Source organism: Passer domesticus, chromosome 11 (assembly GCF_036417665.1).
Source record: "Passer domesticus isolate bPasDom1 chromosome 11, bPasDom1.hap1, whole genome shotgun sequence".
NCBI lineage: Eukaryota > Metazoa > Chordata > Aves > Passeriformes > Passeridae > Passer > Passer domesticus.
In genome coordinates this window covers 22,321,217-22,344,040 of record NC_087484.1, presented here as the reverse complement: position 1 = coordinate 22,344,040, position 22,824 = coordinate 22,321,217, and the positions used below count along the sequence as shown (strand labels likewise).

The 22,824-nt window shown below is 38.1% G+C and overlaps 1 long non-coding RNA gene across 5 annotated transcripts; it reads right to left on the bottom strand.

The window, feature by feature from the left end:
* Positions 1-583: 583 nt before the first annotated feature.
* Positions 584-16,807, bottom strand: LOC135278444 (uncharacterized). Of its 5 annotated transcripts, none has more exons than XR_010345965.1 (4): positions 16,594-16,807; positions 16,137-16,234; positions 1,254-1,353; positions 584-1,146 (listed from the first exon to the last, which is right to left on the bottom strand). It is a non-coding gene; the product is annotated as an uncharacterized LOC135278444 (long non-coding RNA). The 5 variants fall into 5 exon arrangements; XR_010345964.1 differs by having other exon boundaries at positions 16,137-16,230; XR_010345962.1 differs by lacking the exon at positions 16,137-16,234 and having other exon boundaries at positions 16,594-16,805.
* Between the last annotated feature and the right edge of the window lie 6,017 nt (positions 16,808-22,824).

The window sequence follows — 22,824 nt, the reverse complement described above, 5'->3', positions numbered from 1 at the left end:
CTTCCCCACATTCAAGTTTCATATTAGTTTTATACCACCAAAATGATAACGCCAGCTTACATTATCTGACTCTGTTTGCCAGAACGATGTAGCCATGATATTTTAGTGAAAAAGCCTCTGCTAGGATTTTTCCTGTCCTGAGGAGCTGAGAGCCTCAGGAAAGAAATGTAAACAATGGCTATCTGCTGCTGTGGAGTGCCACAGGTGCATCTTCCATTGGTCCATGTGGATTGTTTTCAATCAGTGACCAATCACAGCTACCTGTGCCAAGGCTGTGAGCAGTCACAGGATTTTGTTATGCATTCTATTCTATTCTATTCTATTCTATTCTATTCTATTCTATTCTATTCTATTCTATTCTTGTCTTTGTAGCCTTCTGATCATCTTCTCTCTGTTCTTTTAGTATAGTTGTAATGTAGTATTTTAGTATAATATATAACATAATAAATCAGCCTTCTGATGAAAATGGAGTCAAGCCTCGTGTCCTCATACAAGGGGTTCTTGCCGAAACAAGAATACATCGTCTTCCAGCTTTGAGATTGCTAAAAAGGCAAGAAAACTAAGAACAGACTGCACCAGGTAGAACATTTTGCAATTTTAATGATGAACATACTTGTGCATAAATACTTTACTCTTAACCTTAGTCCAACGAGGCTGTTCAAAGGGTACATTAAATTATTTCACTTTTGTGTATAGTTAAAGGCTGGAGGACCATTGCTACAAACTGAAAAACATTCAACCACTTTGTTCTTCATTTACTTGTTCTTAAATGATGCCTCTTCTGCCTCTGAATCTCCATGCCAACAATCACAGATCCCTTGGAGGTAGGAGGGGGTGTGAATTGTTAGGAGCAGAGCAAAGTGAGGACTAAACCTACTTGTCTCAGTAGCTCTAGCAGCTTCTGTTTGCCTGCTGAGCCATAAACTCTAGTCCTGACTTTTCTCTCTTCAAGGTGATGTTTATAAACAGCCTGACCCTTGCAGTGCTTTCAGCTTCCCATATGCTGGTTTTGACTTTACCATTCTTATCTTCAAATTTCTTCTACATTTTAGGGTAGCAGGGGTTTCACACATCAGACATCATCCTGTTTTACATCTTTCGCTCCTTCCTCCCCTGGATGCCAGGGCTGTTGACTTGTTTTGGAATCTGTAGGTGTCAAAATAAGGGAGAAATAAATAATTTAAATAATATAAATAAACCAGCAAAGACAATTTTACTTTGGTGCTCCAAGAAGGGTTTATGTCAGAACTTACCACTGCTCCCCATCCTTTTTTTGTTGGAAGAAAAAGGGCCTGCATCACAGGCACAGTTCTGTCTTCTCAGGAAAGCTGACAACAGCTTGTTAACACTAACCTGAAATAATGTCACATAGTGTTAAGCATTAAGGCAGGGAGCTCCCAAAGACAAATTCTAAAACAAAGCTATGGATGAATGGTCACATATCGTACTAGATGGTTTTCCTTCATAATCAAACTTTCCAGCTTATCCCTCCTTCTCAAGCCCTGCTTTTCAACAGCTCTGTCAGATTCATGCATCCTATCTCAGACAGCTGGAGCACTCCTTTGTAGCTCTATATTGCAAACACTTGTCAAGTGTTGCCCAGTCATCACTAACAAAACACTCTTTTCTTCAGAAAGGAAACAATGCAAAGAAGATAAGGGTGGTTTATATCTACCCACAGGGCTGGGACTTCTGTGCCATCCTGGGACAGAGAGCCTGGATTTCACACGTTGTAAACACTCACCAAATTTATTTCAAAAAACCAATCACAAGTATTTGGAATCCTGGAGCTGTTCCTCTGATAGATTACAATGCTGTAGAAACTGTCATATCAAAATCTTCACACACCCAGATTCTCAGCATTTTGCTGTTGTGCTGTAGAAGCCACAGCAGGGCACTAAGCACAAACAGAAGGCTCAGAGTCCCTCCCTTGCTGTTCCTTCCACAGGACTGGCCACTCTGGCTCTGTGTCAGTGAGGAACACTCCCAGCAGTGAGCAGCACCAAGCTGCTGCATGCCAAGGGCTGCCCAAGTATTGGAAACACTCATTTTCATTCCAGGACAAAACCCTACTGTTTTTGATTTCTATGGGAAATCTCCTATTTGTTTCCCTTGGAACTGTACACAAAATAAAGCAATAGATACTGAAATATAGCAAGAGATCAAACTCCAGTTTTTATCCCTTTGCCACCACTTTCCTAGAAAATCAGAAAGAAATCTTAAACTCCACACTAATCAAATTAGTTGAAAAGCATGAAAAAACTTTTCTTTGCCTGCAAAGTCCAGTTTTTAACTAGTTTGCATCCTAAATCTCATGGGAGCAGAAATCTAAAGCCAGGATAAGGTTTGAGATTGTGTGTCACATTCCTTTGTCACCAAAACTCTGCAATCCTACAGCCAGCCAGGTTACCCTTGCAACAATATTGTTTCCTTGGAGGAGTCAAGACCAACAGATTCAGCAGCAGCCAAATTCCAGCCAATTCCAATTTAAACAACTATCCCTCCAAACTCCTGTCTATCTACAGAAAGAACTATTGCCTTCAGAGGATTTTTCTATAACGGGAAAAAAAAATTAAAATATATATATATTTATATACCTATTTTAATACACAAGTAAAGTATCCTAAAATTGTGAGTACAGTGGCAGAACCATGTCAGGTTCCAGATCACTCAGTTTGTTTCTATTGATGTCAGTGTGTATCAAGTTTCCCTCCCCTTTGACATACAGCCTTTCTAGCTCAGTATAGGAGTCTGGGCTCCACTCAAAATTATATTCCTATGTACAAAGAATGACCTGAGGATTTATGAGACTCTCTGTCTAGTTGTTAGGAGGAAGTTGGTAAAGGTCTAATGTCACAAGGATGTTCTGAGATTGTAAACTACACTGCCTATCACCCAGCCAATGGAAAGGGTGACATTTCAGAGCAGGGTAAACTCTGTCCCCAGGCCTCCTTCTCTTCTAAGCTGAAACAAGGGTTTGGCTTCACACACCTGAAAATGAGCAAGCTTCCTCTGCAAGCACACACAAGCTGTAACAACAATCATCACAGTTTTAAGGGTAGACACAGCAGAAAGGGGAGCTGTAAACCCCTGACTTAGAGTAGCAGCCCCAGTAGAAGCCTTCAGCAGAGCTCAAAAAAACTACACAGGACTCTGCAAAAACTTCCTTTAACTACGGAGGCATGGTGGCTCAGGTCAGGCCTGACAACTGCAAAAGCCAAGGCCCAGATTCACTAAGGGCTACTATCCTAAAAAATACCTGAATTTACAGAATCATCATTAAATAAAAGCCTGCTTTTATTCAAAGCTTAAACAAATTATCTTCTCAAAATAGCCTATGCTTGAAATATTATATGTTTTAATATGTATTACATATTAATATTATATTATTCATATAGTATATTACAGATATATACCTATATATACTATTAAATTGTATTATATTACATGTTAATTACATATTAATTACAGTATTATATATAGTATTAATATATATTATATATACACATATATATAATACATACTATAATGTTATAATATATAATATAATATTTTATAATATATAATCATAATATATCATGTAATATATGAAATATACTATAATAATATAATCTACAATACTATATTTATAGTATATTATACTATTAGTATTATACTATATTAATATGTATTATATTAAATATTAATTACAGCATTATACATACTATTAATACTTATATACAGTATTAATATACTGTTAATATGTTGTTTAATATTATATATATGTATATTATATGTATATTATAATACATAGGTATATTATAATATTATCTATATATTAAAATATATCTATTATATAATATATACTATAATATATATCATAATTCATATAAATATATAATAGCTATTTTAAAATACATATTTAAATTATATATTATATTATATTATATTATATTATATTATATTATATTATATTATATTATATTATATTATATTATATATGAATAAATATAGTATCTAATATATAAAAATAAATATAATGTATATAAAAAGAATATTATATATAAAAATATATTTATATCCTCTCTTCACTCTGTACAGCAAGAACTAACTCTACTTTCTGTAGCACAGAATTCCTAATTCAGCACAATCACATCTCACACACATAAAGAATAACACTCTTGATGCAAGTAGGTTTTTACAAGATTCTTCATTTTTTTTAAAGCTGATTAGGTCCACTGCATCCAAATCAGTTTACCATACACAATTACAACAGCATAGCATGCTTCTCAAATCATCCCTCCCTCAAGCCAGAAATATTTTCTGAAAAACAAAGTTTGGCCCTAGTCCTGTGAAGCCAGCCTAATTCAGCTCATCAGAAGTAGCACTGTAAATCTGCTTTGTGATTTACCACAGAACTGTTTCTAGTAATTTGACAGCTAGTAGCAGAATCATGCACATGCTTGAACGCAATTTCAGCTTTGCTCCAACTGCTGCCAAAAATGAGGCTGATATATCTGAATCCAGCTGATGTAGCTGTGTTGGGGTTTTTTACAAACAGGACAAGAGTAGAGGGATTCATTCCTTGAGCTTTAATTGCAGCGTCAGCCTCATTACAGGGTTGAGACAATGGAAAATGGCAAAAGCTCACATCTTGCAAGCAGCAGCCAAAGATTTCTTTGTTTCAGAGCATTTTAAAAACTTCCTAGCACATTGCTAAAGCCTACAGACAGTTGTTGTAGCCAATCACTAAAGGCACATGCACACCAGCTTCACACAATGCTTCCTTTCTATTAACAATACACAATACAATATTATTACGTTTAAAACCTTCTACTATCATGCTAAGCACATTTCCCTGCAGTCTTAAGGTCTATCTTAGCCAAGCTTGAAACTCAAGCTATTGTTTAATGTCCTTGCTTGCAGTATTATTGCAACTTTTTCTACTTTCAGACTTTGCAGCTGCAGCTAGCTCTGAGTTTTCTTTCTTTCTGTTTCTAAGGCCTGCTTTTACAGCTTTCTGGAAATCCTCTTACCTTTACTATTTCCCACAGCAACAGCAGCACAGAGGGATCTAGCAAGTTCCATTAGCCCATGTACAGCCCAGGTTGTTGTGAACAACACCTTCCCTGGATATCTGCTGAAGATTTGATCTGCAGGCCTAGGACAGAACTAAGGGCTTGGAGCAGCCAACACTATGCTTATGAATCACAGCATATTTCAAGGGTTCAGATTTTACACAGGCTTTCATATAACCTGTGTGCAAACTGGAAAACACACCTGGAAACTGTACTAAGGCTCAGCTTTTCAAGGGGAAGGGTAGAAATGGCCTGGACCTTAAAAATATTTCCTACAGTTACATAATAGTACAAAGTCTGGTGTAAAAGTGAGGACCTTCCATTCACTTAGGATGTAATCCTCATTCCTGGATTATTTTTTGCTGTTGTTCATGTATCATCTATTAACTATACCCCTCCCAGCTCATCTTATGACAGCAAAAGCCCAGCAGAATAATCAGCTTCAGAGTTCTGGAATTTGACACAGAACACAGGCACCATGTACATATTATAGGAACAATGACTGATTTTTGCATGTGGTATCTGCTTACTTGGAGCTAGCTATTTAGATTTCTCCTTGAAGCTGAGATTTGCATTCAGTGAAAGCATCTCCAGCTTTCAGCTAGAGCCATCATGTTGTCCCTCTCTGAAAGGGAAAAATGCAGAAATACTTGCAGGAAAAACAAAATATAACAAACCCAAAAACAAACAAAAAAAAAAAAAAACCACAAAAAAAAAAAAAACAAACCACAAAAAAATTTTAATAAATAAATAAAAACAACTGAAAAAACAACAAAGAACAGAAGAACAAGCTCTTCAAAACAGTAGCATGGTCTAATCAACTTGTTGACAAAATGAAGGGACAGTATGAAACACTGGACAGTTCTCACATATGCAAATATCTAAGCACTTCTCCACATGGTCAAAATGCATAATTTTGGGGACAGACTGAAACTGTAGTACACAAAAAAAAAAAAAAAAAAAAAAAAAAAAAAAAAAAAAAAAAGAAGTTGCTAATTAAAACAAAGCCAAAGCCAAATAATTTAATCAAGTTATTTGAATTGATATAGTAGAGATCAAAGTAGATGAGTTAATGCTTTCCCTGGCTCTTTGATCCAGGTAAGATCTTAATTAAGATGCTCCACTCCTTCAGTCCAATAAATTAGTGACAGACCAGTTTATCTAGAAAACAGGTGGCAAGGCTAAGAATAGATATCATAGGATCACAATTACTGAAATCAATCGAGGTCTTGTTTCAATGATCATGAAGTTCTACACCTGTAACCACCTAAACAGTCTGTGATTGAGGACACAGGAAGGCAGAGTTATTGAAGGCTCAATAATCATGAAAGTTTAAGAATGGTGTCAGGGTATAAACATAGGATGTTGATGTAATTCTGAAGACGATTTGACCTAGATCTTGGAAGAAAGCTTATGGTGATGAGGAAATCTCAGTTCAAATGCTGAAATTTTGACCTCCTCCACAGGTGTTAGTTGCTCTGCAGCCAGCTTTGTCACAGCTATCAGAATGTACAGACTAAAAAGTTGTTTTAGAAAACATATCCTTGACACATGGCTAAAGAGGGTTTATAGCGTAGCTGTATTTGAAATAGCAAGGCAAATACAGGTTAACTACAAAAGATAATGAAAGAAGAGAATCTGTCAGTAAAAGGAAAAAAGTCTTCAAGGTATTTACAATGGATCATCAAAATATTTCAACATGATCTGTGCAGGGAAAAAGTGGTGAAATCCCAGCAAATTCCACACAATCTGAGTGGACAAGGGAGCCCAAACCCACTAAAAGCATGCACAGAGTGGGCACAAAGTGCTGTGATTCCTGGGCCTGAAGGATGAGCATACAAACCCAGAATGGGGTAGACAAGCAAGGCTTAGCCAAGCACATCTTTTATTACTGCATCAACACAGCCCAAGAATCCAGCTGACCCCACAGTGAGGGGAGGATGAGCTGCTGCATGAATTGGGTTTCTGCTGGGCTTCCAGCTCCTCCTGCTCACACAAGCAGATCAACACCATACCAGGTAAGTGCCCAGTATTCATATCAGACCACCCTTCTCTAGTCCCTATTTCCTATACTTGAGTACTTGTTTCTGCAAATGACAAGATGAATTAGACACGCTGGAGCCAGAAAAGGCTACCCACACATATATTTGTTACTGGGAAAAGGGCACTTTCAGTCCATCAGAAGGCAGTTTTAAATTTTCTAGTTAGAGTTTCAACAAATTGAGGAGGAGGCGGAAAACTAACTAGAGCATTTGGAATACAATTTCCTAAGGAAACACAGTTATTTATTACCTTGTGTAAGCAGCTTCCACAGTATCCAGCCTGGTTGGTAGCAAGTGTGTAGTACTTGCTAAACAGTGACAAAGGAGCCTATTCCCACTGTGTATATCCACTTTCTGCAAGAGCATCAGAAGCTGTTTTCTCAGTCTGGATGCAAGGATTTTGATAGCCCACAACATCCATGCATTCAGTTCAAACTAATTTTGATAGCCCACAACATCCATGCATTCAGTTCAAACTGATTTTGATAGCCCAAAACATCCATGCATTTAATTCATGTTCGTTTTGATAGCCCACATCCATACATTCAGTTCAAGTTAATTCTGGAAGTAAAGGCAACTGTTGAATGCAAATAAAATAGCACCCACTTCACATAGAGAAGACTCAAAGCATGATATCTTGGAAATTAACTATCAGCCACTTCAGAACGTGTTTCCCCAAAAACAAGCTCTAGACAGCTTCACATGGTCTAACCTGGGTTGGTAGGACTTTCAGGTCAAACTGGTTTAAAATCCAGTATAATGAATTTATAAAAACATTAAGGGTCTGCTCATATTTCACACACATAAGTGTAATGTCTGCAAAGACAAAATTGCTTCATCCCTCTGAAGTTTTTATACAAGCACTTTAGAGTAAAATATTTCTGCACAGATGTCTGTTAATCATTTGGTGAAGATCCCAGCTGGTGCAAAGCAGAGGGACACCAAACAAGCAAGATGCAGACACTGCTCATTTGCCACTTGGTGTGTCAAGTGAAACTCTAAAATCCAAGAATTTTACTAAACAGTTCTAAACTTTAACAGGAGGCGGGTTTCTCCCCTAAATTTGCAAGAACACACTTTCAACAAAGCAGCAGCAAATATAGTTTAGAAGATACAGTGAATAACTGACTTCTCACAGATTGACTAGCTGTTCACTCCTGCAAGTACAGACTCTGCTTTGGTACTGATCCAGACAGGAAGAGACCAGGACGGATTGACTTTGACAAATGTAAACTATTCAACATATGCTGGCAGGAAATATTTACATCAGTCAACCACAATTCTGCCAGGACCGCTAAACATCTTGTCAGGCTACAACACAAATGTAGTGAACACAAGGCAAAACAGAATACTGAGGAACAAATTAGAATAGATGGCTCTAATTGGAAGAGTATTTTCAAAACCTGGGCAACAAATGCTCAGGCAGTTGATGTTCCCTCACTGCTCACACCTTCCTGTCTCTTCCACCACCCTCTCTCACAGTGAATCAGCAATGTGGATGTCAGCCTCTAAGTAAATCTTTCTAAATAAAAGAGACCTAAGCTTTTTTACCTTAAAAAGCTATCCAACCAGTTACATTACCCTGTGAGCCTCACACAGCAGGACATAAGGCCTCAAGGTAGATCTTGCCTATGATGCTTTGTGAAGGCTGACCTAGAACAGAGACTAGACAGAGCTAAAGAATAACGTAGGGATTTATTAAAAGGATCTCCTCAATGGATCCACCTTGGGCAGCACAAGAGCCCAGCCAGGGCTGCACCCAAGATGAACCAAAATGGTCACAAAAATAGATGACAGGTCATGGGATCTCTCACTTTTATAAGTTCTGCTCCATTTGCATATTGCAGTTAATTTTCCAATTATAGCCCATTAAGTGCCATCCTTCTTGTTCTTCTCTCTTCAGCCCACATTGTTTGTGCTCTTGGGCCTGAGATTTGGATCATTTGTCCTTGGTGCCCAGCTAGAGCAGGAATTGTTTTGTCTCCCTGCTCTGTGCACAGAGCTCACCATCCCCTCGTATGGAGCCCAGACCAACACACTAAAGCAGCACAGAATCTGAAAAATATAAAAGCTAAAACCTGAGGCATCACCTAGCCTGCAGAGATGATTATGCTGTGAGAGTGGCTCCATTGTCCAGTGGCAAATACACCACATTATTCAGGAGCACTGTGACCTTGCTGCCAAGGGCACTCTGCCTGAGGGGTGCAAATCTATTCCCACCACCCCTTCATCTACTGGTCTTTGTACAAATCCCTTCTTCCTATCCTTGTTACTCAAAAAGGCAACATTGAAGACACTCACTGCAGCTCTGAGAACAGGAAGATCCTGTTTCACTGAAACTGTCCTGGTTTCATTGCAGTTGCCAAGGCGGAGTAGCCTAGAGCCACAGGAGGGTGGCTGGGTCACTATTCCACATCACCACAGAAGGTGTGGCTCCAGGGAAGGGAAAAATTGAACACACACCAGAAGTGGCACCGTTCATTCCTGTTTTTCTTTGGGGATGTTGGCAGTGGCCAGTGCCATGGCCTGTGCCATGGCCTCTGCCTCTCACGCCGCTGCCCATCCCTTCCCATCCTTTGTGGGAGTGTGTCCATCATTGTCCTTCCCTGGCTCTGGGAAGGAGAGCACCAGGAACATGCTCATCTTGTCTTTATCCAGGAATAACTGTGTGTCACCACCAGACTGAGGGAATCGTCTTTATCCCCGGAATTACCGCATGTCAGTGCCAGACTGAGGGAACCATCTTGTCTTTATCCCTGGAATATCCCTGTGTGTCACCACCAGGCTGTGGGAACCATCTTTTCTTTGTCCTGGGAATAACCATGTGTAACCACCAGACTGAGGGAACCATCTTGCCTTTGTCTCACCAGCCATGCTGAACTGGTTTTGGTGCTGAGCACTTCCTCGTGTATAAATCACCCTGCTTTTTCTATACTTTCATTGTTAATATTATTGCTGTTGTTGTTTCTTTCTTGTGCCTTTGCTGTTTGTTTCCGTTCAATTATTATCTCAGACCGTAGTCTCTGCCTTTGTCCCTCTCTCATCAGAGTGGGTAGGGATAAAGGGGAGCAGTTTTTTTAAAGTTTAATTCCCAGCTGATTTTACACCACCACCACACTGATTCCAAAAAGCAGATTCCAGACATATGGAGCTGTAATCTCCCAAACAGGACAGGATGCAAAATGCTGATAATGGCATTTCAGGATCAGGTCTCTGCCATCATCAGCAAGTGACCTAAGGCCTCTGTCCCACACAATTGAATGAACTGACTACAGGTGCTATCTTTAAATAGGAAGTACTTGAGGTTAATGGCTGGCTGTATCTGCTGACAGCATTTTTTATAAAAAACATGCATAATGCATGATAAGCAGTGTTCAGAGGAAGACAAAAATAGCTCTGTATCAAAGAGGCTGGTTCCTTATTTGCCTCCAAGGGCAAAGGAACATGCTGGTCTTGCATGTAAGCAAGTCACTTTTTCTTCTGAAAAGATGTTTCATCAGATCTCCTACAGATAAAACATCTGCCAACATCAATATTCACTGCAAAACAAGAAAACCTCCTTAACCAGAAGGTATAATATAACTTACTTCTGATTAAAGGTCTCCCTTCAAAATAATAACGCATTTTCTGGGCAGATGTGACTATTTGCTCAGACTCCAAAAGACCTTAAAGATTGACATCCAGCTGTTCTACATTTGATGAAATGTGTGTGACAAGGTGATGCCACAATGTGATATGTCCTCATGAGATGGGTCAGGGAAGTGACCAGAGCTCTGGCCAGTTAATTGACAGAAAACTCAATAAACACAGCAAGCAGGTAAGCTCAGTCCTCTGACCACTGTCTCTCAGGGAAGGATGATCAGACTCAGGATCTGAAGGTGGTTTAGAAATTAATATAAACACCAGTAAGAGTCTGACCAGAAAACAAGACTTATCAAACCCAAAGCAGACAAGGACAGAGTCAACTTTTGGTGTCTCCAGGGAAATTATGCATTGTGCCAAAAAAAAAGGCATTACCTGTGTAGCAAGTCTGAGAAGGAACTAGATGTACTACTAGGCCAGTAGCACCAGGAAGTGATGAACTAAGGGATAAAAATCCACAGAGCAATAAATCTGAGTGACAGTCATTTGAAAATGAGCCTCAGACACCTTGCTTTCTTCATCCAGTTACCTTACCCAGACATTTATACTGAATTTAAACTTCCAGCTGAAGGCTCATGCTGTTGAGAGTCAGATCCAGTTTAAAATGACAAGCTATAATGGGTTAGGTACACAACTAGGTACTGCTTCTAACACAACTAGGTACTGCTTCTAAGGGTCACAAGTTTTCAGGTCTTGGGATTCTGCTGGTATAACAAATTAAGTATGCCACTCAATAAAGGGAGTGATTTTTGTTAAGGCTAAATGTAACCACTGCCCACAACTTCACATTCTGGTGACAGCACCCAAGACAAGACTTTCTCTGATAGCCTTGAATTAATTCTGGTTATTTATTCAGTTTGCCTAGCACATACCACTGTGAGAGCAGGTGTTTCTTTAGCATTACAGTGCTCCTCAAAAGCTCTTTGGGGGCTCCCCCACAAATATTACAGCAAGGCATGACAAGAACTTGGGCAACTATAGAGAAGCCCACACAAAAAAAAACAACACCTTCCTGGAACAGCTCAGCTGTCTCACAGATGGAAGGAAAAAGCACATGATATTTCTAGCACGATGTCCCAAGTAAAGGGACAGAACCAAAGCTGCAAATCATAGTGATAGGGGTAAAAGGAAAGTGGATCAGTTGTGTTCTGGTTGCTTTTGTACTGGCTTTTAGCAGATATGTAGTTCTGAGGGTAACAGTCCCCACCCTGCCACCTATGCCAAACGATGACATAACACTATAAACATTTATGTAGTAATTCTGCATTATGTCAGATATCTTGGCTAAAACAACTGTGAAAAAAAAAAAAAGCATAACTCTGCCAAAGGAAGAAAACAAAGTTTATTGGGATTTTTTTTAGGGAGTAGGACAGCTGTGGACAGGGGTGAAAGGAAACTCAACTTTTCAAAGAACTTTGTCAAGATATCTCAAAGGCTCTTAAAGAAGTATAGCTGTTACAAATAAAAGGCAGCAGCCTTCAAGCATTAATAACCCATTAAAAGATAAACAACAAAGCAGGAAGGAAAGCATCTTTTCATGATAAAAGAAGTTCACTGGTGTGGTCCCAGATGGACTTGTGTTGGAACATGCATTATTCAAAGTATTCAGAAGTGATCTGAAAAGTGCTGTGAGGAATAAAGAACTACTAAGAATAGGGTGTTATATTTTCTGTATAAATTCATGGAGCAAATCTTATCTTGAGCCTCTCCAGTTCTCCTTGTTACAAAATGAGTGTAACGGAACTAAGCCAGCACAGGAAAGGCAACAAGAATGAAAGATATGTATCAATTCCTGTATGAGGCAAGATTACAGACTAGAAACATATCATCTGGAGAGAAAGGGATATGAGAATTTTACACCATCAACAGCTTCAACATGGTACAACTAGTTTTTTCTAATTTTACTCTATGCATTTTATCTATTATCACAGAAGGCTTAGAAATTCAGAAAGTGCTTTTTGATACTATTTATAACTTCACTAAAATGTGTTGTCATAAAAGGTTGTGAATATCAAAGACTTACTTTTTTTTTTCCCCTCTTCCATGACTGCCTAAGTACCATCTCTGCATATTCAGTCCTGACAAGCACATTAAAGAAATTAGTCTTTTACAGTGGTCCTATGCAGCTTGGTCTAAATCACCAGAATCACCAGAGTTAACATCCAGGATTTTATATTGCTGGAAGATTTCTACATTAAATGGAGCAGTGAAAACTGAGGTTCACAAAGAACCTCCCTAAAATGCCAGCACAAATACAGCAGAGCCTTCCCTTTGTGTGTTTCTGTACGAGGTGGATGTGGGTGGCTGCTTGCAAAGTCACCTGGGCTCTGTATTGGACACTACACACAATTTTCAAAGGCTCACTGAACAATAGAGAGGCTTACATCTAACAGTTATTTCTCTTTTTTTTCCCCCCTAATCTTTAGCAAGTACTTCAGCACCTAGCTGCAATTAGATGGGGGATTATTTGAGGAGGAAATGTAGGTGATTACTACAGAAAAGAATGTACTTACCCTCACAACAACTTCATCTAAAAATCCTGCAGGAACTCTACACAGTTCCAAGGTGTACTTCCTTCTGCTGCTGCAAATATTAGTAAATTAGGAACCAAAAATATTTCCACTCCCTCATTCATGGAGAATGGTAGAGGTATGATAAATGGAACAAGAGGAATAGTGCTTTTATCTTTTTCAGCTGAGCAGGATACAGTATTTCTATTCAGCCTAATAGGAAACCCATTGGACTGATGCAGATGAGCCTCTTATCTCAAGAGCTTTTCTCCAGAAGTGAGATAGTCCAAGCAGAAAAGACTCTCTATTCTGTTCTCAAAGACAGAAGGAAAGAGGTAGAAAAGTCACACTGTTCCTAGGTCAACAACAAGATACTTGAATATCACCACTTACCTCTTGAATGAGAAACGTTAAACATTATGATTTTTTAACTTCTTTCACTGCCCAAGTGGTTTGACACAAATATCTAGAAATATTTCAGTCCACCTGGGGACCACCTCTGCCCTTGACTCTTTATTGTTCAGTTTATGTTAATATTTCCTCTTTCTGCAGCACTAAATCCACTTGCCTTGGTGCAATGTGGAGCTTGGTAAAACGTTGCAGTCCAATATCCTTTTCAGCACTAAGTGTGTTGAGAAGGCTTTACACATTTGACATGCTACCTTCAGAGCACTGCCAGCCATCTTTTGAGGGTTAGTATATCCAGCTCCTTTTCAGACTTTCCACACAGATCATATCTTTATATATTTAGCATAATGCACCATTTCCCTGGAGACTCCAAAACCTGGCTCTGTCCTTGTCTGCTTTAGGTTGGACAAGTCTTGTTTTCTGGTCAGATTCTTACTGGTGTTTATCTTAATTTCCACACCACCTTCAGATTCTGAGTCTGATCATCCTTCCCTAAGAGCCAGCCACTAACACAACCAAATTCTCTTAGCAAATGTAATTTCCATAGTGGGTAGGAAGTCACTTGTCTAGAATATGTCATCCTTCTCACTGCCTTTTTTCAAGCTGCTTTTCTCCAAGTTTTATTTTTTATATGTACACACACTACAATCCTTCACCCAACTTCAAACAAGCTCCATAGGGTATTTGTGCACACTTCCAAGAAGAATGCTTTGCCTCATTTCCTGGGTCTTTCCTGTTACAAGTCCTTTACAGCCAGAGAAAACTGTTCACAGATCTTGTTACTAAATTACAGCAGCATTAACACAACACATTTGTTGGATTAAATTATTTTTTGATTTAGAGATGGGGTAACTGAGAGGTGTTTTAAAAATTCTTATTTTATTTTCAGGCCCATGTGAAGGATGAGACAATACAGATGTTATGATTCACACCATCACAATCAGAAGCCAACTATTTCTTAATTACAATACAATATAAGTGGTTTTTAGCCTATCAGGTTTTTGCCACACCATGCTGTAAATGCCTTAAAGCCAATAATCTGAAATTACCCCTGGTGTGTCTCACTACAATACATCTTTCGCAGTTCTAATTTTCCAAAGTATCCAGTCTCATTTGCAAGGCCATCCTTTGAAACTTGTTTCTGGTTCCATTTCTCTCTCAGCAGTCCCATTCCATGGCATTTCTAAGTCAGCATTTCTTATCTCAAGGTTTGCATACAGATGCACACCGTGTGAGCCTTCTGTCAAGTTTTGAGAATTCTCCACAAATTCCCTTCCCACACACACTAACCTATGGGCACATGTACATATAAACTTCCCTCACACAAAATCCCTCCCATGACATCTAAAGCAGCACAGTGCAGAAGACAAGGATTGCAAGCTAGTTGTGCATTGTATGACCACACCAAATGTGACACGTGGCATTGCAAGGCACATCAAACCACACTAACAGAGGAACATTTCCCCTCCCAGGTGCCACCAAGCATGTGCAGCTGTGCCCTCTTTTACCCAAAGGTGTCCTGACCAAAAGAGTTCAGCTCACACTGGGCACAGGGCAGCGACTGCTGGAAATAATGGTCATCTAAATTTGGCTAGATTTAGACAAGACTTCATCATTGTCACCACTTTTAATGAAGGGATGGGACCACAGTCAGGCTAAAGACATTTTACTGAGAGGTTTTTATAGGAGCAAGCACTCAGCCACAGCTCAAAGTAGTCACAAGTTTCTTTGTTACAAGACAATATAGAACTTTCTAACCCAATAGGGAGTCATTACAGGGTTAATTTTCCTTTTCTGACCTATCAATTTTACTTAATTTTTCTGCACTGTGGATACTTTTATTCAATGGGCTTCTAACTCAATACACACATCTGCTTTTATTATAAATTCTAAAGTCTCACCTTACTTCATACTATTACATTACTACACTATAAACCCTTCACCATCTTATCGATACATTTTCTCACTTATTTAAGGCATATTATTTTTTACAACTATAGAAACATAAGTTTGTGAATTTTCTGCTTAATGTCTGTGTATTTTATTTTTACATCAATTCAAGCTTCTTCTAAGACTGTAAATCAAACTCTTCAGTGTCTGTGGAAGTTTCAGGTTTTCCAATTCCCACAAAGACTGTCTCCTGTTGAGTTAGGGGCTACATGACCACTCTGAGCAGTCTGTAATCTACTGTGATGCAAAAGGCACATCACACCTTCCCTCCTTGAGCAGCCAGCTGAAAGCATCAGTATCTACACCTAAGGCAGTGTTGGTATTCTCTACAGCACTCTGTAATTTACCTGTGGTATTTACTCTTTGTATATACCACAAAATATAATTTCGGGAAAAGACCATTAATTTTAAAGTCTTTTTTAAATCTGAATAAAGGTATTTTTCCCTTTAAAAGAATAAAAGAAAATCAGGAATGATGCAAGAAAAATTTTATACTACATTCTGTATGTAGTATAACAGCAACTTACCCATCTAGTTAACAGTGTTGTACCAACAAGAAATTGAACAGCATGGTCACCTCGGGAGCTTAGAGCTGTGCTGCCAGCAAATCTAGCTGTAAGCCTGCCTTCATATCATTATTTCATTGAATGACTAACCTAGAAACTTCTATTAGATTTACCTGCAATCAGCCAGCTTAACAGCAACAACAAAAAAATTCTTATATTTTTGCTTCTTACATCTAATACAGTATCAGAAAACCTGTAACCCTAGAACAGTAGAATCCTTCTAATTGCCTTGACTAGCTCCTCAAGTTATAAACATAACCTTAAACTAGCTGGGAAATGTATAATTTCCTTGCCTGAATTTGCCCCTTAAGGGGCTAGCCTGCTCCAGGCTGGCCAGGGTGCTCTCACAGCTCCCCTTTAATCAAGAGGGGAGCACAAGTTCTTTTACCAAATTACCAAAACAAAGTTTCTAACTCACCAGTTACTCTTCCCTCCTGCCCTAATCAGTATTTCATGTGCCTGACACTTGGGAAGATGATTCTTCCCTCTGTAAACACTTTTCTGTGGCCTCTAAAAACACAAAAGGAGCCCTGCAAAAACTTGTCACAAAGTGCTGCTTCCTATTTCCTGCCAGCAGCTCAGCATAATTACCTCCTGGCAGCTGATATGATTCATTGCCTTGTTCTTTAAAACACCACAGTTTCAGGCTGATGCCATGAAATAATATTTTCAAATTACAGCAGCAGCCACTCATGCTATGGAAACTATAAAATTTCCACTCAATGCCTGTTAATTGGATTATTATTTTAAAGTCATGCTCACTGTCCCCATATTAATAACAAATGGGCGCCCTCTAATTATTATTAGAATAACTCACATGCAAATTAATGATTAGGCCATTAACACCGTGCAGCTGAATTGCCATTAATTCTCACATTTGAGCAAAGCAGCTAATAAAGTGACAATAAAAAAGGGAAATTCCTTTATGCATTACTGAATTCCTTCACTCACACCAAAGGGATACAACAATAGACTCTTAAGCACTTTTTCCTGTTATGAAATGTTAAACTGAAGTTATTCATCATAGTCTGGCAAAATATTACTACAAAAAGCTGCATTTGTAAGTCTTGTGTGTTTGTAGGTAGTGCTAAAGTGCAATCCTTTAACCACTGCTCATAAGGTAAAGTGTGACACAGGCAGTCACAGGCATAACATAATCAGAATAACTCAGTATTTTAGAAATAGTTGTTCTACAAGCAACAGCACCAAATAATAGCTGTCACCTGATAACCATTGCAGGATTTTTTACATGTTTAGGCCTTCTAAATCAACAGAAACTATGTTTTTCAAAGGGATGTAAGCTAACTACTCTTTATATTATATTGAGACTATGCTACTGCACATTTATGAGCAGAGGAATTGAGTTTCTAAAATTGCATGACTATATTATAATAAAAGTAGAGAACCTCCTCCTAGCTAGGCCCCCCACACCTTTCTGGCACATTTACCAAGCATTTACGCATTCTGTAGTCATTCAGTAATTCAATGAAACCCAATCATAGCTCCCAGCCATCTTATAAACCTCTGAGCTTCCTAAACTTGCTTTGGGCTGAGCTTTCCTACCTTCCAAATCACAGGCATTCAAAAATCTAATGCACTCCTAGATAAGGGAGACCTTTCCCTCCGCCCTCACCTTCAACCTATTTCTTTCAAATGCCAGATTTAGATCATGATTTTTGTATTCTGCATATAGTTGCTTTCATTACAGAACACACGCTATTATCTTTATATTTCTACATTATGAAAATTGGAATTTGCTGGAAAATGCAAGTGGCGCTGCAGAAACCAATATCCATTAGTTTTCTAAGCAGAATACCCATGAACAAGAACATATAAAAGATGCATAGCTCTGGATATGATTATGATGCTCTTTGGTGCAGAAGGAATAAAAGATCTCCTTGACTAACTTAAATGATCATATTGCTCACAGTAACAAAACTACATAATTTGATATTAATACCCTTGATGCTGATATTAAAATCACCCAACTGATGTAACTGAAAATGCTCAGTACCTCCCTCAGGAATTATGAGTAGCAGTGGTCAACATTTTGTACTGATTTGCTAAGAGCTGTGTTTCTGTGGATTACCCAGCACTGCAATTTCAGTTCAGCACACTCTACAAATGCACACAGAACTGTGGCCAGATGGGTAAATCAGTGAACTCTGTTCATGCTTTATTAGATTCAGCATTCTCAGCAGTTTGCAAGAGCAGGAATAAAACATGAACACCAGCTTCCTTACTAGTCACCACACCAGTAGAATAATAGACATGTTCCATAGACTCCATCTGGGTACACAAAAATAGCAGGAAAATTACCCCCACAACATTAATTGGAAATATATAAATTATTGTGTTTGCAGGGTGCCATGATGAAGGAAGGATGAATCTGACTCCATGTTCTCAGAAGGTTAATTTATTCTTTTATTATACTATATTTTATTAAAGAATACTAAACTCTACTATACTAAAGGCTACAGAAAGGATATTTATAGAATGCTAAAAAGATAATAATGAAAACTTGTGACTCTCTCCAGAGTCTGGACATAACTTGGCCCTGATTGGCCAAAGAGTGAAAACAACTCACAGCAGAATCCAATGGAACAATCACCTGTGGGTAAACAATCTCCAAACACATTCCACATGAGCACAACACAGGAGAAGCAAATGAGATAAGAATTGTTTTCCTTTTTCTCTGAGGCTTCTCAGCTTCCCAGGAGAAAAATCCTGGGTGAAGGAATTTTACAGAAAATATGAATGCCACAATAAATGTCTTATTTGTGTGACAGACTGGAATACATGCAAACCATACAGTGGCAACTGTGGTTTAGTCCATTTATTCCATGTCTAATAAAGAGACTTCAGAAGACTGTCCAGCTTACCTTTAGCCCTTAAGGAGTTTACAATGGTGCTAAATAAAAACATCCTTGTTATCTGGTTTATGTGTAATTGCTCATCTAAGGTTTTATTTATTTCCTTTCCAAAGGGCATTGCTTGAAATGCACTGCAAATACCACACCCTTTCAATCCCACAGCTGCAACAGGGTTTTCTGCTCTTCTTTATGATCTGAGTGAGACAAGCTTAGGAACTCTGGTCCAAGCACAATTTGAATGCTCAAACCTGTAAATACATCAAAACAACAGCAGCTCTTCATCACTGTAATCTCCTTTTTCCACCTTGGAAGTTACAGTCATTGACATTAAGTGTCTTTTGGGAAGAGGTTTTGGGACAAAGAAGGGTTCAAAGCAACTCTGAGGAAAACTTTTAAGTTTTCCATTCATTAAAAAGCAAGTAGAGAAAGATTATCTGATCTTCTTAACCCTGAACTCTAATTTAGCACCAAGAGGTTAAGATCACTTGTATTTGGTATACTTGTTATTTATGGTAAATTGTTCGTTTCCTTCTCACTCTCTCCTAATCAAAGTCAGCATCCAGCTACAGCACAGCTTTAGAAATAATCAAAAGCTTCTGTAAGTCAGGAATGGTTGAGCCCCTGCTAATAAAACCTGCATGGCTCACAGCAACAAGAACTTCTGCAGTATTTCTTGTAACTGCCTTTATAGAGAATTTCATAATCTGATGGTATTTTTTTCTATCTGTTTGTATTACCATGCCTCAGGTGCCCCTAAAAGAAGGAAAAATGAAAAACCCATCAGCGAGGAGAGAGTTGTAAGACTTCAAGTAAATAGTTCCGTACAAAACAGTAAACGTACTTTATTTTGGATTTCAGAAAAACAGCATGTTGGGGTCATAAAAAGGACAGCTAGAGGTTTATGCCTCACCCAGAATGTTTCCCAAAGCTATAGAAGTCAGAGTAGAAGGCTGTATGCAGTGATCCCACTAAAAGACAGGAAGTTTGATATACTCTACCCCAATGCTACCTTTTCCAAAGTTTAAATATCCACCTGTTTTGCTGATCAATTAAGTGATTCATAGGTCTGTATAAAAAATAAATAAATAAAACATGACACAACAGCATAAAACCTACTTTCATCTCTTGATAGGTAGATTCAGCTTGAAAATTCATTGCTATTGAACCATAAATTCAGCTGAAACTACAGATTTTAGAATGAGCTAGTTCTTAAGTAAATGCTTTGCTTTCTTAAGGTATTTTTCAAAAGGAATTCTCTAGGACTTTTAAAAAAGGCTAAAACTGGGTTTGGTGAATCTATACTTAGCTTCATTTAATCTTTTTTAAAACAGTTGTCTCAGTTAAATAACATGTCTTTTACTGTGCTAACATGTGGTATGATTATTTTAAACTCAGACAAAAACTATTAGGAATAGGAGCCTGATTTCTTATCCCTAATGGGATCTGAATTTCTGAATCACTTGTCTTCAGACTGCACTTCCACTGGTGTATAACCTCAGTGAGCATTTCATCTTCCTTGTAAAACCTCTAGGTAATGTAAAACACACCTCTTGTTTAACTTTCCTTAGTAATATCCTTCCATGCTTGAAAAGACAAAGTCTCGTTTTAACCATTTACATGGGAAAGTTGAAGGAAAAATACTTAAAAGTAGCATGGCCTTAATAGTGATTTTCCATACTAGATTAATGGGAGGAGGTTTTAGTACAGCATTCTAATATGGAAAAACTTGTGTTAAGGAAAAAAAAAAAATTGTTGGCAGTTGACAGTTATCAATAATCAAGGCAATTTTTTACTTCACCTCCTGTCCAAATCCAATCAGTTTCACAGCCAAATGGTTTTCTGTGGGAAGAAAAGTCAAACTGATGGTGAAGCAGCTTTGTGGGGGGATGGTGCCTTCTCTGGGCTTTGGCTTACTGAAACCTTGGCCAAATTTTAAGCCTTTTAATAGAGATTGTTTGTAGGTTGGGGTGTGGTAGAGCTAGGTTCAGTGCTCCCAAACTGAATACAATAAAACCCCTTTTAAATACATTTCTTAACTGCTGATTAAATATTGGGCAAGGGTGTTTGTACTCAGTATAAATAAGATGTGACTTGACTGACACCTTTATTTGCAAGTATCATGTAAGTATTACCAAACTCTTTTTCTGGTCTAAAAGTAAAAAGTAAAAATAAATTATAAAAAAAATATGCAAGAAGCCAACATCTTAAAGAATGGTAAAACTGAAAAATAGGGGAATGGGCTTATTCTGAACTGAAAGTAGAACATGAAATATGAGCTGCCTTTAGTCTGAGAACTGCATTTAAACTTGGCCTGCCCTTGCAGCCAATCCCCCTCAGCTGCTGCACTCCTGGAACTTTTCAGAGATCAGAATTTTCAAGTTGTCTTATGTTCCTTGCGTGCCTTTGTTGTGTTGGTGAGAAAAGAAGATTATTCTGGAGAAAGGAGTGTTCAAGAGGTTCATTTGCAACAGTATTAACTGAGCCTTTGCCAGTATCAGAGCACAAATTACAAATAACAAATTCTGTTAGACTGGCTTGTAGTGTTCTGTATTATAAAAGTCATAGCTTTATTCTAAGTGTACAAGCAAATGTTTTGTTTAAGAGAGATGTTTCTGTAAAGAGAGCTTTTCTGAGAAACAAGGGATAGCATGTTTGGGGGGAAAAAGGTCAACTAAAAAGAGTTCTGAATGCCAGGAATGGGATATTGATTTTTTTTTTTCCTATGTAAAATCATTCCTAATGTGTTCATTCCAACCACTGACAAGGTTTATTCTAATCACTGTCTGAAGAAAATGAATTTGAGGCTACCAAAAATCTGTAATATGGAAAAAAAATATCTTCCTTCAGGGAAGAAAAGGTTTTGATTGTGGTTAAAGGTGCTTTTACTGACTCACTATTCAAGTAGGTATAATTTCTAATTACTTTAATTATCTCATCAGTGTTATAAAGCTGGAGCTATTTTAATCATGTGTATAACTGTGAAATATATTTTTAAGATTCATTATTAACCTTATACCCAGAAATACAGACCTATAGTTCTTCTTTAGTTACTGTGTTTAGTGATATTTTTGACATTAAACTTCATTGACTCCCTAAGGAGCCCTGAAAACACAAGCTTATCAGGTGAAGAAATTTTTTTTTTTACTTTATATGTGTGATTTATGGTCTTTTAAGGTCATAATAAACCATTCTCATTCTGCTAAGACAGTGCTGCCATTCACCCAGTGCCTCCTGACTCAAACGAGCACTATTTGATCTTGGACTTTGCAGCTATTTGGTTAAAAACTACAGCCAGGATTGAGCCTTTATGTAATTGAGACTATTACATTCATACTGGATGTTCTGTAGGAGAACAGAGACCATTTATGTGCATAATTAAAGGATTCATCATGATTAATAACACTTGCATGAGGAGCAGCCAGTTCCATGGGTTAGACTAAGCCACTCTTGGGCTGCAAGAGTAATTATTGGGGTTTTGCCATGTTTGAATAGGTCTGGAGTACCCTGACAAAGAAAAACATGAATCCCCATTTTAATGGAATCCATTGTGTGTCTGGAAGCTGCCAGGACCCTGATGAATTATGTTTGCAAGAAGAGGAAGTGAATGAAATTCACCGTCAGTGAAGCACAGGATGTTAGATTGATTCCAGTGCTGGCATATAGAATCTATACAACTTCTCAGGAGGCATGGAAATCCACATTGCAAATGAAGATTTAATAATTGTTATGGAGCTATCCAAGTGAATTAAGCTGCTGCTAAAAAGATTTTAATTCTC